The 17,522-nt window shown below is 43.6% G+C and overlaps 2 protein-coding genes across 9 annotated transcripts in view; one reads left to right on the top strand and one right to left on the bottom strand.

Annotated features, from left to right (window-relative positions):
- HYKK (hydroxylysine kinase) overlaps nucleotides 1–17,522 on the bottom strand; it is a 90,269-nt gene that overhangs the window by 15,225 nt on the left and 57,522 nt on the right. The gene's annotated exons all lie outside the window — the stretch shown is intronic.
- Nucleotides 11,283–17,522, top strand: part of LOC138676454 (long-chain fatty acid transport protein 2-like) — a 264,978-nt gene continuing 258,738 nt past the window's right edge. For 3 of the 4 annotated variants that reach the window (XM_069765763.1, XM_069765767.1, XM_069765768.1), the window contains exon 1: nucleotides 11,283–11,384. The gene's annotated coding sequence lies outside the window, so the exon portion shown is untranslated. The remainder of the gene's footprint in view (nucleotides 11,385–17,522) is intronic. The other variant, XM_069765766.1, reaches the window with a different exon arrangement.

Raw genomic sequence — 17,522 nt, forward strand, 5'->3', positions numbered from 1 at the left:
TAGTGTGTATCTGCAAAATTTGGCCGTTCTAGCTCTTAAAATAAAGGGTTAAATGGCGGAAAAAATTGGCGTGGGCTCCCGCGCAATTTTCTCCGCCAGAGTAGTAAAGCCAGTGACTGAGGGCAGATATTAATAGCCTGGAGAGGGTCCACGGTTATTGGCCCCCCCCTGGCTAAAAATATCTGCCCCCAGCCACCCCAGAAAAGGCACATCTGGAAGATGCGCCTATTCTGGCACTTGGCCACTCTCTTCCCATTCCCGTGTAGCGGTGGGATATGGGGTAATGAAGGGTTAATGCCACCTTGCTATTGTAAGGTGACATTAAGCCTAATTAATAATGGAGAGGCGTCAATTATGACACCTATCCATTATTAATCCAATTGTAGTGAAGGGTTAAATAAAACACAAACACATTATGTAAAATTATTTTAATGAAATAAAAACAATGGTTGTTGCAGTATTTTATTCAACGCCCAATCCAGTCACTGAAGACCCTCGTTCTGTGAGTAAAAAAACATAATAAACCAACAATATACTTACCCTCCGCAGATCTGTAACGTCCAACGATGTAAATCCTTCTGAAGGGGTTAAAACATTTTGCAGCAAGGAGCTGTGCTAATGCAGGCTGCTCCTCGCTGCAAAACCCCAGGGAATGAGGCTAAAAATAGATCAATGATCTATATTTAGCTTTATTTGCGGTGAGGCGCCCTCTGCTGGCTGTTCATAGATCGTGGGAAATTACCTAGAAAGCTCCCAGTACGGTGACAAACGCAGCATGCTGCGATTTTGTACGGCCGTAGAAAGCCGTATAATACTGATCAGTAAAATACGGCAAATAGGAGCAGGGGCATAGAGAATAATTGTGCCGTATTTTTTGCGAGTTTTACGGACGTAGATTCTGCGCTCTTACGTCCGTAAAACTCGCAAGTGTGACGCCGGCCTAACTGTTTGCTGCATTGTAATGATATTTTGGCAGCTGCTCTCTTAATTCAATGAATCTGTCTGGCAGAAACCTTCCTCATTATGTCTTTATCTGCATGAACTCTGTGCTCTGTTTCAGTCACATCTTTTCGCAGTATGATGATCACCCTTAAGTTTTCGTGAAATATCTAATGTTTTCATACTTTGTCCAAGGCACTGGACTATTTAATGCTTTTCAGCAGCAGAGAGATCCTTTTTATTTCCCATTTGGCTTGAAACCTGTGGTCTGCTTAATAATGTGGAATCATTTTTAAGTAGTTTTCCTTAAATTAGAATCATCTGGAAAACTAATTATCACGTGTTTAAGATTGATTTCAGTGATCCATTGAGCCCTGATTCACAATACCATCCATGAGTTTATTTGAAAAACAAAACAATTAAATCTTCATGACACTTAAATCCAATTTGCATAATAATTTGGAACACTGTGTAGATAGAAGAAATAGAAGAGAGGAGCTCTGCATGTAGCTCCTCCTTGCATTTACATAAAATTGTATCTTTAGCTGCCGCCATCTTCTATCTCAGTAATGGGAAAGTCTTCACTGAATACAGATTTTACTTCAGAATTAAAAACGTTGATAATGACTGATCAATTTTGGCAGAGAAAGAGGAAAAATGACCTGATACGATATATTACACAGTTGCTTATTTTCACGTGTACTATTGACTTATGAAGTAAAAATTAAAACAATGGATACCCTTTAACCCCTTAGCCCCTGAAGCCTGTTTTCACCTTGATGACCAGGCCAAATTTTAGAAATCTGACCACTGTCACTTTATGAGGTAATAACTCTGGAACGCTTCAACGAATCACAGCGATTCTGAGAATGTTTTTTCGTGACAATGTATTTTATAGCAAATTTAGAATGCATTTTTTGCATTTGTGAAAATATCGTAATTTTGTAAAACATTTAGAACATTTTGCAATTTCTAAATTTTTAATTTGCATACCCTTAAGCCAGATAAGCCCCCAGAAGAAGGCACAGCGCCAAAACATGTGTTGGGGCGGGTGGCACCACAGGGTCTCATGTAACCTCCTAGGCAAATATTGTATTATCTTTTCACATTCCTTTTTTTTGCTCTGCCCTTTATGTCCATGATTTGGTATACAGCCTTCTTGGACTTTTGCTTCATTTTCTGGTCTGGACACATTTATTTCTCCAGGCTATACAACTGGGTATATTACATTGCAGCTGTGCACCTGCACCTTTGAGCAAAATGGTTAATTATTTATATGCCTGCAGGTTTGCCTGACTCTTAGGCCGGAGTCACACTCAGCGTAGGGAAATATGGTTCGTATTTTACATGCGTAATACGCAGAAATATTCCCAATATAGTAATCCGTATGTCATCCAAAGGCAGGGTGTGTGAGCATATTTTGCGCATGTAAACCTCTGTATGTTTTTCTGAATATTTTCTCACGCTCGAGTTCATCTGAGGTTATAGCAGCAGGGGGCGCAGCACCGCAAGTCTAGGTAGCTACGTTCCCCTGCTTTCCATTCATTCCCCAGTTTTTACAGGCAGGGGCGGCTGCATTAGCAGGCTCCTGCTTGTAAAATTATTTAACCCCTTCAGATGGATTTACAGCGTGGGACAAGACTGAACGACAGAAGGTATAGGATATTGTTGATTTTTTATTTTAACTTTGTTTCAGGTGACAAGGGTCTTCAATTGGATTGAGAGTATAATAAACTATTCCAACACCCTGTGTCTTTATTTCAATAAAATACATTTTCCTAATGTGTGTGTGTTTTATTAACCATTTACTACTATTGGATTAATAATTGATAGGTGTGTTAGGAGTTGAGTTTCCTCTGCTGCACAGGGGGTATCTCAATCCGTGTTTGCTGCAGTCTCCCATTCTGCATCGGCCGCAGTGGAGCCTGCTCAGCAGAGACGACGGTCCCAGCGTCTCGCTGGGACTGATACTGTGCAAAGGGTTGCTGCTGCCTCTCCAGGCTCTGCTATTGTACCCTGCACTGATCTGCGGCGAGCAGGCTTTTCTGGGACTAAGTCCTGCTTTGCACACACTGAGCATGCCCAGGGTAAGATCTCTCAGTGGAGATCAAGGGTCACATGCTCAGGTACTGCAGCAACTTCCATTGGTCCTTCTTGGAAGGTCCTGTAGATGCTTGGACTAAGTCCTGCTTTGCACACACTGAGCATGCCCAGGGTAAGATCTCTCAGTGGAGATCAAGGGTCACATGCTCAGGTACTGCAGCAACTTCCATTGGTCCTTCTAGGAAGGTCCTGTACGTGCTGCAACTATTTAAGGCTTGCATGGCCGCACGGCCATGCGCTGGTATCTTCCTATGTTATGTGCTTTGCGCCAGTGTGGTCATGTGTTTGTATGTGTTCAGGGACCCGGCTGAAGTAAGCCCCTAGAATGCTGGCACCTCCGGTGAGGAGATTGTGTTTGTGTGTATTCAGGGACCTGGCTGAAATAAGCCCCTAGAATGCTGGCATCTCCGGTGAGGAGTTTTGTGTGCATGCATGACCACTGACTGCTCTCGTTTGGGTAGTTAGCCTGTGCCTCTGTGAAAGTCTAACAGGGCACAGAGCTTTGCTTTCTTGGCTGCTCTGTGAAGCTAACAGAGCTGGTTCTTACCGCCATATAGTGCCGCCATTTACTTAGCAGCAGGTTCTTTCCTGCACAGTGGATCCGGGGTTGCGAACGCACCAATCCCATCTAATAAATATATTCGGTGCGTTCCGCCAACCCTAACAAGGTGTCTTATTGACACCTCTCCATTATTAACTTGGCTTAATGTCACCTTACAATAGCAAGGTGACATTAACCCTTTATTACCCCATATCCCACTGCTACATGGGAGTGGGAAAAGAGAGGCTAAGTGCCTGAATAGGTGCATCTTACAGATGTGCCTTTTCTGGGGTGGCTGGGGGCAGATGTTTTTAGCCGAGGGGGGCCAATAACCATGGTCCCTCTCTAGGCTATTAATATCTGCCCTCAGTCACTGGCTTTCCCACTCTGGCGGAGAAAATTGCGCGGGGGCCCACGCCAATTCCTTCCGTGATTTAACCCTTTATTTTAACAGCTAAAGCCCCCAAATTTTACACACAGACAATTGGAACATTATTAGTGAGGAATATGTTAAAATATAAGGGATATGAAATGGTTTACTGTATGTAAACCATGTCTCATATCCTGTCGGGTTTGGGTAGGAGATAGCAAAAGCCGGCAATTGAATTACCGGTTTTTCTGCTAACTAGCGCTGTATGACAATATATATATATATATATATATATATATATATATATATACAGTCATGGCCAAAAGTATTCACACCCCTGCAATTCTGTCAGGTAATACTCAGTTTCTTCCTGAAAATGATTGCAAACACAAATTCTTTGGTATTATCTTCATTTATTTTGTCTTATATGAAAAAACACAAAAAGAATTGTTCTAAAGCCAAATTGGATATAATTCCACACCAAACATAAAAAAGGGGGTGGACAAAAGTATTGGCACCTTTCGAAAAATCATGTGATGCTTCTCTAATTTGTGTAATTAACAGCATCTGTAACTTACCTGTGGCACCTAACAGGTGTTGGCAATAACTAAATCACACTTGCAGCCAGTTGACATGGATTAAAGTTGACTCAACCTCTGTCCTGTGTCCTTGTGTGTACCACATTGAGCATGGAGAAAAGAAAGAAGACCAAAGAACTGTCTGAGGACTTGAGAAACCAAATTGTGAGGAAGCATGAGCAATCTCAAGGCTACAAGTCCATCTCCAAAGACCTGAATGTTCCTGTGTCTACCGTGCGCAGTGTCATCAAGAAGTTTAAAGCCCATGGCACTGTGGCTAACCTCCCTAAGAAAAATTGACAAGAGATTTCAACGCAAGATTGTGCGGATGTTGGATAAAGGACCTCGACTAACATCCAAACAAGTTCAAGCTGCCCTGCAGTCCGAGGGTACAACAGTGTCAACCCGTACTATCCATCAGCATCTGAATGAAAAGGGACTGTATTGTAGGAGACCCAGGAAGACCCCACTTCATACCCCGAGACATAAAAAAGCCAGGCTGGAGTTTGCCAAAACTTACCTGAAAAAGCCTAAAACGTTTTGGAAGAATCTTCTCTGGTCAGATGAGACAAAAGTAGAGCTTTTTGGGCAAAGGCATCAACATAGAGTTTACAGGAGAAAAAAAGAGGCATTCAAAGAAAAGAACACGGTCCCTACAGTCAAACATGGCGAAGGTTCCCTGATGTTTTGGGGTTGCTTTGCTGCCTCTGGCTCTGGACTGTGTGACCGTGTGCATGGCTTTATGAAGTCTGAAGACTACCAACAAATATTGCAGCATAATGTAGGGCCCAGTTTGAGAAAGCTGGGTCTCCCTCAGAGGTCATGGGTCTTCCAGCAGGACAATGACCCAAAACACACTTCAAAAAGCACTAGAAAATGGTTTCAGAGAAAGCACTGGAGACTTCTAAGGTGGCCAGCAATGAGTTCAGACCTGAATCCCATAGAACACCTGTGGAGAGATCTAAAAATGGCAGTTTGGAGAAGGCACCCTTCAAATATCAGGGACCTGGAGCAGTTTGCCAAAGAAGAATGGTCTAAAATTTCAGCAGAGCATTGTAATAAACTCATTGATGGTTACCGGAAGCGGTTGGTCGCAGTTATTTTGGCTAAAGGTTGTGCAACCAAGTATTAGGCTGAGGGTGCCAATTCTTTTGTCCGGCCCATTTTTATAAAGTTTTGTGTGAAATGATCAATGTTTTGCTTTTTGCTTCCTTCTCTTTTGTGTTTTTTCATTTAAGACAAATTAAATGAAGATAATAATACCAAATAATATGTGATTGCAATCATTTTCAGGAATAAACTGAGTATTATCTGACAGAATTGCAGGGGTGTGAATACTTTTGGCCATGACTATATATATATATATATATATATATATATATATATATATATATATATATATACACACACACACACACACACACACACACACACACATACATACATATACCTATTCTATGTCTAAACATTTATTCTAGCTATTCTAGCCTGTCAGTGTGATTTTACTGTACACTGCGCTGAATTGCCGGCTTTTCTATAGAACACCGGTGCATATTTCTCGCAAGTCACACTGTTGGTCCGTGTGTAATCCGTATTTTTCTCGCCCCCATTGACATTCATTGGCGGATTTTTTGTGCAATACGCTGACAAATGCAGCATGCTGCGATTTTCTACGCCTGTAAAATACGGCAGAGAAATATACGGCAGATAGGAGCTGCCCCATAGAGAATCATTGGTCCGTGTGCAATGCGTAGTTTTTGCGCCTCTCATACGTCCATAAAACTCGCTAGTGTGACCCCTACCTTAGGCTGTGTGCACACGTTCCGGATTTTTTGTGTTTTTTCACGTTTTTTCGCTATAAAAACACTTAAAATAAGCATACATATGCATCCCATCATTTATAATGCATTCCGCAATCTTTGTGCATATCATTTATGTATGCGAAAAAAACGCATAGCAGAAAAAAACGCAGCATGTTCATTAATTTTGCAGATTTTTTGCCGATTGCCCACTATATATATTGCATCCCAGAACCTCTGGAAAAAATGCAAAAAATCCGCAAAAAAACTCAAAAAATCTGCATGCGGATTTCTTGCCGAAAATTTCCGGTTTTGTTCAGGAAATTTTTGCCAGAAATCCTGACGAGTGCACATAGCCTTACTGTGGTTCCACCCCATTGCCTTACCTCTGTCATATCCGCATTTATTCTCAGTTAACTGATTTTATAGACTTTGTTTTCAATAAAGCTTTATATTTTATTCTTACTTGGTTCTTTTTGGTGCTTTTTCCTTGTATGATTCCTTAAGCCAGTTAGTTATGCTATACAAAATAAGTTATAAATAACATTTCCCACACATCTACTTTACATCTGCATCATTTTTTATGCATATTTTTGTTTTGTTAGGAAAATTAGAAGGGTAAAAAGTTGATCAGAAATTTCTCATTTTTTTCAACAAAATTTACAAAACCATTTTTTAGGGACGCATCAGACTTGAAGTGACTGAGTAGCCTATATGACAGAATATACCCAAAGTGCTCAAAACCAAATTCAAGAACTTTATTAACCATTTAGGAGCTTCATAGTAATTAAAGAAATGTGAAAAGGAAAAGAAAAATTACATTTTCCCACAAAACTTAATTTAGCACCAAATTTTGCATTTTTGCTATGGTAATAGGCGAAAACGAACAGTACAGTTTGTTATGCAATTTCTCCTGTGTACGCTGATTCCCCACATGTGTAGGAAAACGACTGGGTGCATAGCAGGCTCGGAAGGAAAGGATTGTCAATTGACTTTTGGAGTGTAAAATTGGCTGAAATAGATAACGGATGCCATGTCCCTTTTGCAGGTGTGTATAAAACAGTGGAAACACCCCTTACGCAACCTCATTTTGGAAACCCCTCAAGGAATTTATCCAGAGGTTTGGTGAGCACTTTCAAACTACAGATGCATCACAGAATTTTAGAACGTTGAGCTGTGGAAATGAAAAAAATGCATTTTCCCTTTAGCCCAAAATTTTGCATTGGTGTAAGTGTGAGAAAATTGTATAACATTGGACTGAGTCAATGCCATGAGTCAAGTGCCATTTTTTTCCACTAAAATGTTACTTTGGTCTGAAGCTTTACATTTTCAAAGGGGATAATAAGAAAAAATGGACAACAAAATATGTTACGCAATTTCTCCCGAGTGTGTGTCAATACCTCATATGTGGTTAACAACTACAGTTGAGATATAGTGTATAGCTCAGAAGGAAAGGAGCACCATATTGTAGTGCATAGTTTGATAGACTGATTTGAGGGTGCCATGCCACATTGGCAGAGCCACCGAGGTGCCAGAACAACAGTAGCCATATGCGTCTGTATAGTACGGCTTAGCCACGCAACGTGATTCGGAAGGGAAGGAGCGCTGTTTAACTCTTGGAGAACAAATAATCCTATAACAGTTGGCAGACTCCATATACAGAGCCCCTAAGCACCAGAAGAGCAGAATCCCCCCTCAAGTGATCCCATTTTGTTAAAAACACCCCTCTAGGAATTTACCTACAGGTGCAGTGACAAATTTGACTCCATGGGTATTTGCCAGAAACAAGCAGCGTTAGAGTAAAAAATGCAAATCTGCTATTGTAGCGCCCATACTTAGTAATGCCCATTGTAACGATTCCACCCTTCAGTGCTGAGCTGTGATTGAAAGCTAAGGTGTTCAGTCTGGTTCAGGGGCGTGCTGGGCTGTGTTTTGATTGACAATTCAACTATCCAATCTGAGACTGGGAGGTCTATAATGAACCCGACAGGATCCAGGTCGCTGAGTCAAAGATCATGAACCTGGCACAGGGGAACTGCACTGCTGAGGACTACTGCACTGAGTTTCAGCAGTGGTCCACTGAAGTTCTGTGGAATGATGCAGCTCTCAGGTGCCAATTCCACAAAGGTCTTTCTGAAACTCTTAGAGATGTTCTGGTTATTTATGATGCCCCTAGTTCTCTGGCAGAGGCCATGCCCCAGGCTATTCAAATGCACCACAGAATCCGTGAGAGATGTGGTGAACAGTGGTCTGCCTGTTATACTTCCCTGCAGCATGTTCATTTACTGAAGTTGGAGCCATTGGAGATTAGAATTGCCAGTCTTCTTGTTGTGGAGAGACAAGATTTTGGACTCTGTCTGTACTGTGAACACTCACTGGACATTTTGTCAAGCATTGTCCAACTTGTTCTCAGACAAGCAAACCAACAGGGTAAAGTCTGAGTCTGGGTGACAGCTGAGGTGGTTATCCAGACTCTCAGATACCTTTTTCTTTCTCTAGTAAAGTACTGATCAACACAGTGATATCCTTCAAAGACCAGGTGTTATCAGCATTGGTGTTCATTAAGTGCTGGTCTTCTGCTAACTTTATTGATTCTTAACTGATACTAAGGTTAGGATTAGGGACAGTTAGTTTAGAAAGACCCATTCAAATCTTCGCCATTGACAAGGAACCATTAGCCTGGAATCTGGCCAAGAGGGTAAAGGTGGATTTCATGCTCCAAGTGGGAGCATTCTACTCTGAATCCATCTCCTGTTTTGTTTTGGATAATTTACCTGCTGGGTTTGTACTTGGCCTTCAATGACTGTGTATTAACAATCCTGTTATTAATTGATGTTAGAAGGAAAATGTTAAATGGAGCCTCAGTTGTTGCAAGAAATATCTAAAGTCTGGACAAATATGCTCTGCTAGTCTAAAGGGTCTGCCGGGGTACCTGAAAAACTTTGGAGATGTGTTTTTAGAAAAAGGTGGAGATACTGCATCTTCATTATGATTGTGCTATTAATCTTGCAGCTAATGCCAAATTGCCGAACACTCGCCTTTACAATTTGTCTGAGCCTGAAAGTGCCACCATGAAAGAATATGTTAATGAAAGTTTATGGAAGGGTGATATCTGTCCTTCCTCCTCTCCTTTAAGGTACCGTCACATTAAGCGACGCTGCAGCGATATAGACAACGATGCCGATCGCTCCAGCGTCGCTGTTTAGGTCGTTGTGTGGTTGCTGGAGAGCTGTCACACAGACAGCTCTACAGCGACCAACGATGCCGAAGTCCCCGGGTAATCGGGGTAAACATCGGGTTACTAAGCGCAGGGCCGCATTTAGTAACCCAATGTTTACCCTGGTTACCATTGTAAAAGTAAAAAAAAAAAAAAAACAGTACATACTTACATTCCGGTGTCTGTCCCCCGGCGTCAGCTTCCCTGCACTGTGTCAGCGCCGGCCGGCCATAAAGCGACTTATGAAATTGCCTGATCCATCAACCCTAGTCAGCAGGTTTTTACTACTTCATGTGAGCAACAAAATGTGGAAAAAGAGATCCTATCCAACAATGTATCACTTAGTTTACTGGGTGCAGCAGCTGTAATACATTGAGCATTCTTAGCCGCAGCATGAAGCAGAGCTGAGAAAGCTATCCCTGCCCACTCCAGGCTCTCTATATGCATAGCTATAGACAGTGAGCTACTTATCACAGGAGGGTATCTCAAAAAACCTAGTAGATATATACACCAGGCTACAGAATGTTTATGCTCAAAAATAGAAAATTTTATTAGCATAAATAGAATAAAACATGTACACACAATAATAAAAACAGGATGCCTCCAATCCAAAACACCGACACTGTGGGTGTTTGACAGGTATGTAGCCAATAATGGAAATGATCCTTGTATATTTTGTTTCAAAGTGAAATCATTATTGGCTACATACCTGTCAAACACCCACAGTGTCGGTGTTTTGGATTGGAGGCATCCTGTTTTTATTATTGTGTGTACATGTTTTATTCTATTTATGCTAATAAAATTTTCTATTTTTGAACATAAACATTCTGTAGCCTGGTGTATATATCTACTAGGTTTTTTGAGATATTGTCATTGTGAATGTGTTCTATATTCACTCTTTTGGACTAATATGTATAAAAATAAATTATCACAGGAGGGGCAGAGTCGGGCTAGGGCTCGTGTGAGCACCAGGCAGTGGTAATATTCTGGTGATAAAACCTTCATTATAAATTAAAAACAGCACACAGCCTATAAAAAAAGCATTTAAAAAGTATATGTATATATTATGTATACATAAAATGCATGACATTATTTACAAGACAACACTACAAAAGTCTCTGATGTCAGAGTATCCTGAAAAGGGGTTGTCCCCTACCTCGGACATCCTGCTTCCAATAGCTATACTTCTGCTAATCAAAATAATAGCAGCTATATTCTCCTCCGACACGGGTGCCGTCCCAGCAGCACTTGCTCTCCCGGAGCTCACATGACATTATGTTACACGATCCCTGGGGCCAGACAGTGGTCACTTCACGCTCTTATCTTTCTAACGTAAGGGACATCCAGAGGAAGCCAAAGCTGTTGCTGCCTTCTCACTCTCACTGCCTCCGGATGTCAGTTAAGTTTCATGGAGGAGTGAGCGGACGCTGACTAGCCGGAGGGATCGCGTGACACTATTGAGAGCCAAAGCCAATACTGAAGGAACAGTGCTGGCACCAGAGGTATAGGTGTTATTATTTTGCTCAGGTGATTGAGAAGGGGTTGTCTGAGTAATGGACAGTCCTTTTAAGAGTTCATTTAGTTGAGCATGCCATAAGCTGGATTATGATGAGAATATTCCTGATAGGGCTGACTGTTGGCAGATATTTATTTTAGGGAGTCACATGCAGCCCAGATGATCCTGGATCCTGTATGGTTGCTCTACATATAAATATATGCGTTTGTCTTATACTACCGGTAATTAAAAAAAAGATTTTGGTCTCCAACACGCTCTTTGTGAGCATTTTACATGCACTTATTACTGATATTCACATTGTAACCATCTACTGAGTCTCAGGTAAGTGCTAAAAATGAGATCAATAGTGGAAAACCTTTTTTTCGGCAATAACAATATGTGTATTCTGTGTAGTAATTAAATTCAGCAGTAAAGGATTGATTGACCTAAAAGATGGACTGACTACATAATTGACTTTTTGAGCACTGTATTTGTCTATTATACTTTTAAGCTTTATTTTATACAAGAAATAGGGTGAATTCATAATAAGACTGAAAGGATTAACTTGCGGATGACTTAAAAATCTGCCGAGCAATGTGTAATTAAAATTTTTAAAATCTCATGTACTTAGCTTGTAATTTATTATGCTGCAGATTTTTTTGTATAGAAATCTGTACCAAATATGTACTATGTTCATTTATCCTTATGGGTCCAATTGTCCATAAGCTTGCTGAATGTCTATCAGAATTGTGAATGTAACTATGCTATGTACAGTAATATAGAGCACACATCTCAGGATCTGTACAACATAAAAGTACTTACAAAGCCACACAACTTTTTGCGCAACTTATATTATTTATTACTAGCTATTGGACCCGTTCTACACCCGGGTGGCGAGCATTTATATTGGTACATGGTCTCCATCCTGGTATGTGCTGCTCCATCCTGCGTCCCCATCCTGTCATGTGCTGCACCCATCCTGCGCCCTCATCCTGTCATGTGCTGCACCCATCCTGCGCCCCCATCCTGTCATGTGCTGCACCCATCCTGCGCCCCCATCCTGTCATGTGCTGCTCCCATCCTGCGCCCCCATCCTGTCATGTGCTGCTCCCATCCTGCGCCCCCATCCTGTCATGTGCTGCACCCATCCTGGGTCCCCATCCTGTCATGTGCTACTCCCATTCTGCGCCTCCATTCTGACATATGCTGCTCCCATCCTGCGCCCCCATTCTGACATGTGCTGCTCCCATCCTGCGCCTCCATTCTGACATGTGCTGCTCCCATCCTGCGCCACCGTTCTTTAATTTGCTGCTCCCATCCATATGCCCCATACGCTGCTCCATAAAGGTTTATGGCCCCCATAAGATGCTCCATAGTATATGCCCCGTACACTGCTCCATAAAGGTTGATGGCCCCCATAAGATGCTCCACAGTATATGTCCCCGTACGCTGTTCCATAAAGGTTTATGGCCCCCATAAGATGCTCCATTTTATATGCCCCCGTACACTGCTCCATTATGGTTTATGGCCCCATAAGATGCTCCCTGGTATATGCCCCCGTACACTGCTCCATTATGGTTTATGGCCCCATAAGATGCTCCATAGTGTATGCCCCCGTAAACTGCTCCATTATGGTTTATGGCCCCATAAGATGCTCCATTGTATATGCCCCCGTACACTGCTCCTTTATGGTTTATGGCCCCCATAAGATGCTCCATTTTATATGCCCCCGTACACTGCTCCATTATGGTTTATGGCCCCATAAGATGCTCCATGGTATATGCCCCCGTACACTGCTCCATTATGGTTTATGGCCCCATAAGATGCTCCATTGTATATGCCCCCGTACACTGCTCCATTATGGTTTATGGCCCCATAAGATGCTCCATATTATATGCCCCCGTACACTGCTCCATAAAGGTTTATGGCCCCCATAAGATGCTCCATTGTATATGCCCCCGTACACTGCTCCATTATGGTTTATGGCCCCCATAAGATGCTCCATGGTATATGCCCCCGTACACTGCTCCTTTATGGTTTATGGCCCCATAAGATGCTCCATTATATATGCCCCCGTACACTGCTCCATTATGGTTTATGGCCCCATAAGATGCTCCATGGTATATGCCCCCGTACACTGCTTCATTATGGTATATGGCCCCATAAGATGCTCCAGTGTGTATGCCCCCGTGCACTGCTCCATTATGGTTTATGACCCCATAAGATGCTCCATTGTATATGCCCCCGTACACTGCTTCATTATGGTTTATGGCCCCATAAGATGCTCCATGGTATATGCCCTGTATGCTGCTGCAATATATGAAAAAAAAATACCATAGTCACCTATCGTCGCTGGGCGCCGAGTGCTGGGGGGCCTGAGCAGGCGGGGACATCGGGGCGCTGTGGCGGTCAGGTGCCTGTATCGCCGCTAGTTCAGGCCCCCCAGCACTTGCTATATTCACCTGGCCCTGTTCCACCGCTGCGCGCCGCCATCTTCTGGGTCCTCTGGCTGTGACTGGTCAGTCAGAGAGCGGCGCGCATTAAGCGCGTCATCGCGCCCTCGGAAGATGGCGGCGCGCAGCGGTGGAACGGGGCCAGGTGAATATAGCCGATACTTACCCTCCTGGCGGTCCCTGCTTCTCTGTTGGAGATCGCGGTGTGCGTTCAGTGCTTACGCATACCGCGATCTCCTGGGAGCGTCACTCTGTGGGGGCCAGACTGCGCCGGCGCTTGCACTTGCGCAGTCTATAACGGCTTCGGACAGAGTGACGCTCCCAGCGTTATATTATAGATGCTTTGCATATCAATATCATATTTCGCAGCACTTTACATACAGAGGTGTATGTTATGACCTGGTGGTTAGGAGCACCCGGAATGACCTGATAGTTAAACCTCATACAGGACGAGCTCTGGGATGTGGGAGCTCTGCTGACCGCAAGCCCTAATCCTATCACACACACTAGAAATAGCCGTGGAGCGCTCCTGACCAGACCTAGGCGCTTCGTCACAGCCTAAGAACTATCTAGCCCTAGAGAAAGAAAATAAAGCCTACCTTGCCTCAGAGAAATTCCCCAAAGGTAAAGGAAGCCCTCCACATATATTGACTGTGAGTAAAGATGAAAGTCACAAACGCAGAAATGAAACAGGTTTCAGCAAAAGGAGGCCAGACTTACTAAATAGACAGAGGATAGGAAAGGTAACTTTGCGATCAGCACAAAAACCTACAAAAGACCAGGCAGAGTGTGCAAAAAAGACCTCTGCACCGACTCACGGTGGGGCCACTCTGCATCCCAGAGCTTCCAAAATCATGAAAACCAGCTGGACAAGAAAACAATGAACAAATAATGACTATCAGGAACTTAGCTTCTGCAGAAGAAGGCAGGTCACCAGGGAGATCCAGGAGCGAACTGAACCAATGCAAAAACATTGACAGCTGGCATGGAGTAACGATCTGAGAGGAGTTAAATAGAGCAGTCAACCAAAGGATAAACCACGTCACCTGTGTAAGGAACCTCAGAAGCAGCAGCTTTACTCACAGCCACCAGAGGGAGCCCATAGACAGAACTCGCCGAAGTACCATTCACGACCACAGGAGGGAGTTTGACAACAGAATTCACAACAGGCGTAGCTAGGGTTTTGGTTCGGGGGGGGGGAGGGGGGCGAAACTTCTGAGTGGGCTCCTAACCAGGTAACCTTGATTACAACTGGGTGACGCACTCTAATAGTGAAGGAGGACCTCAACAGTTAACCGCACTGTTGCTGAAAATAATGTCTATATGAAAGACTAATATTGATATTACTGTCATATGGTCAGTGGTAGATACTAGTCCCACAGAACATAAGAGATCACAGCATGGTTACAGATGGTGACTAACCGCTGAAGTTCTTTCTGATGGAATCGTTCACTTTTCAAGTCTTTTCCATCTGGCCCAGAGCATCATGTCGACTACTCCAGCCAGGACTCGTCTGCAGAAATTACAACAAAGACACATTTCACTTCTCACATTTTCAGCAATGTCCCGAGTGGGATTATTCCCAGCCTGCACAAACTCCTCATCCTGCTAATACCCCAATGCTGACTCGCTTCTGCCGTATGTGTCCCTAATACTGCACCTAGTCTACCCCCTGTACAGCTCTCCTATACACAGTATGATTCTCTCTTATACAGTCTAATGCCCCCTCACTGTATATATACTGACCCCTTAGTATCCCCCAAACTGTTTGATAGCTCCAACACTAATCTCCACACTCTAAGATGGCCCCCTAGATAGCCTCCATATAGTATAATGCACCAGACAATCCTCAATATAGTCTTCAATACAGTATAATGCACTCCCCATAGATCTCCATATAGTATAATGCACTCACCATAGGCCTCCATATAGTATAATGCACTCCCCGTATGCACACTTTTTGTAGTATAATGCACTTCCCAAAGGCAGACTATATAGTGTAATGCACTCACCATAGGCCTCCATATAGTGTGATGCACTCCCCATAGGCCTACATTTAGTATAATGCACTCCTTATAGGCAGACTCTTTATAGTATAATACAATCCCCATAGGCAGACTCTATAGTATAATGCAGCCTCTAATATAATGCACCCCCATAGGCAGCTTCTATAGAATAATGAAGCCCCATAATATAATGCACCCCCATAGGCAGACTCTATAGTGTAATGTAGCCCCTAATATAATGCACCCCATAGGCAGCCTCTATAGTACAATGCAGACCATAATGCACCCCATAGGCAGTCTCTATAGAATAATGCATCCCCTAATATAATGCACCCTATAGGCAGCCTCTATAGTGTAATGCAGCCCCTAATATAATGCACCCCTATAGGCAGACTCTATAGTGTAATGCAGCCCTTAGTATAATGCACCCCATAGGCAGCCTCTATAGAATAATGTAGCCCCTAATATAATGCACCCCCATAGGCAGCTTCTATAATATAATGCACCTCCATAGGCAGCCTCTGTAGTATAATGCACCCTCATAGGCAGCCTCTATAGTATAATGCACACCCATAGGCAGCCTCCATAGTATAATGTAGCCCCTAATAGAATTCACCCCCATTGGCAGCCTCTATAGTATAATGCACCCCATAGGCAGCCTCTATAGAATAATGTAGCCCCTAATATAATGCACTCCATAGGCAGCCTCTATAGAATAATGTAGCCCCTGATATAATGCACCCCCATAGGCAGCTTCTATAATATATTGCACCTCCATAGGCAGCCTCTGTAGTATAATGCACCCCCATAGACAGCCTCTATAGTATAATGCACCCACATAGGCAGCCTCTATAGAATAATGTAGCCCCAATATAATGCACACCAATAGGCAGCCTCTATAGTATAATGCAGCCCTTAATATAATGCACCCCCATAGGCAGACTATAGTATAGTGCAACCGCATAAAAAATTAATCCAATACTCACCTTTCTTCCTAGTTCCTCCGCTGCTCTGAGCACCGGCACATCTCTGGACCACAGGCACCGAGTAGAGACGCGTTGGCGCCAAGTCCCCCCACCTGCTCAGGGGCCCGATAGCAGCAGTACTGGGACATCGATTCTCCCTGCTCTGCCACAGAATATAACTCTATCAGTTTGCTGCGCACGCCAATATAGTTACAGTAGCGTAGCTCCGGGGGCCCTCAGAGCATGGGGCCTGGGGTGACCACCCCCTCAGCCCCCTTGGTAGCTACGCTACTGATCACCACTGTCCCCAATGGGGCTCACAATTTTAATTTCCTATCAGTATGTCTTTGGAATGTGGGAGAAAACCCACACAAACATGGGGAGAACATGCAAACTCCTTGCAGATGTTGTCCTTGGTGGGATTTGAACCCAGAACCACAGCCTTGCAGTCAGTAGCATAGCTACCAGGGGAGCAGAGGGAGTGGTCGCCCCAGGTCCCGTGCTCTTAGGGGGCTCAGCGTGCCCATACTGTTACATTTTGCAGCACAGCAGGGAAACTCGATATCCCTGCTCTGCCACCTGGCCGCTATGGGTCCCCTGAGCATTTGAAGGGGGGGGGGGAGATCCTGATGCTAGCAGGGCCCCCCCCATCATTGCAAGTTCAACAGTTGACTGCATTGATGAGAGTGAGAGCGTTACGCTCCCTCTCCCATCATCTCTGTCATAGCATCTGACGTCAGTGATGCAGACTGACAGAGGTCGCAATGACATCACCACTTGGTGCCCGCTGTCCTGAGATGTGCGGGAACTCGAAGCCGTGGAGCAAGAGAGGTATCGTAGGTACTTATTTGGGGGGGTGCTTTATATTATACAGAGTCTGCCTATGGGGGGTGCATTAAACAATATAGAGTCTGCCTATGGAGTTGCATTATATTATATAGAGTCTGCCTATGGGGGGTGCATTATACTATACAGTCTGCCTATGGGGGCTGCATTACACTATAGAGTCTGCCTATGGGGATGCATTATATTAAGGCTGAATTATACTATATAGAG

The sequence above is a fragment of the Ranitomeya imitator genome, chromosome 4 (assembly GCF_032444005.1).
Source record: "Ranitomeya imitator isolate aRanImi1 chromosome 4, aRanImi1.pri, whole genome shotgun sequence".
NCBI lineage: Eukaryota > Metazoa > Chordata > Amphibia > Anura > Dendrobatidae > Ranitomeya > Ranitomeya imitator.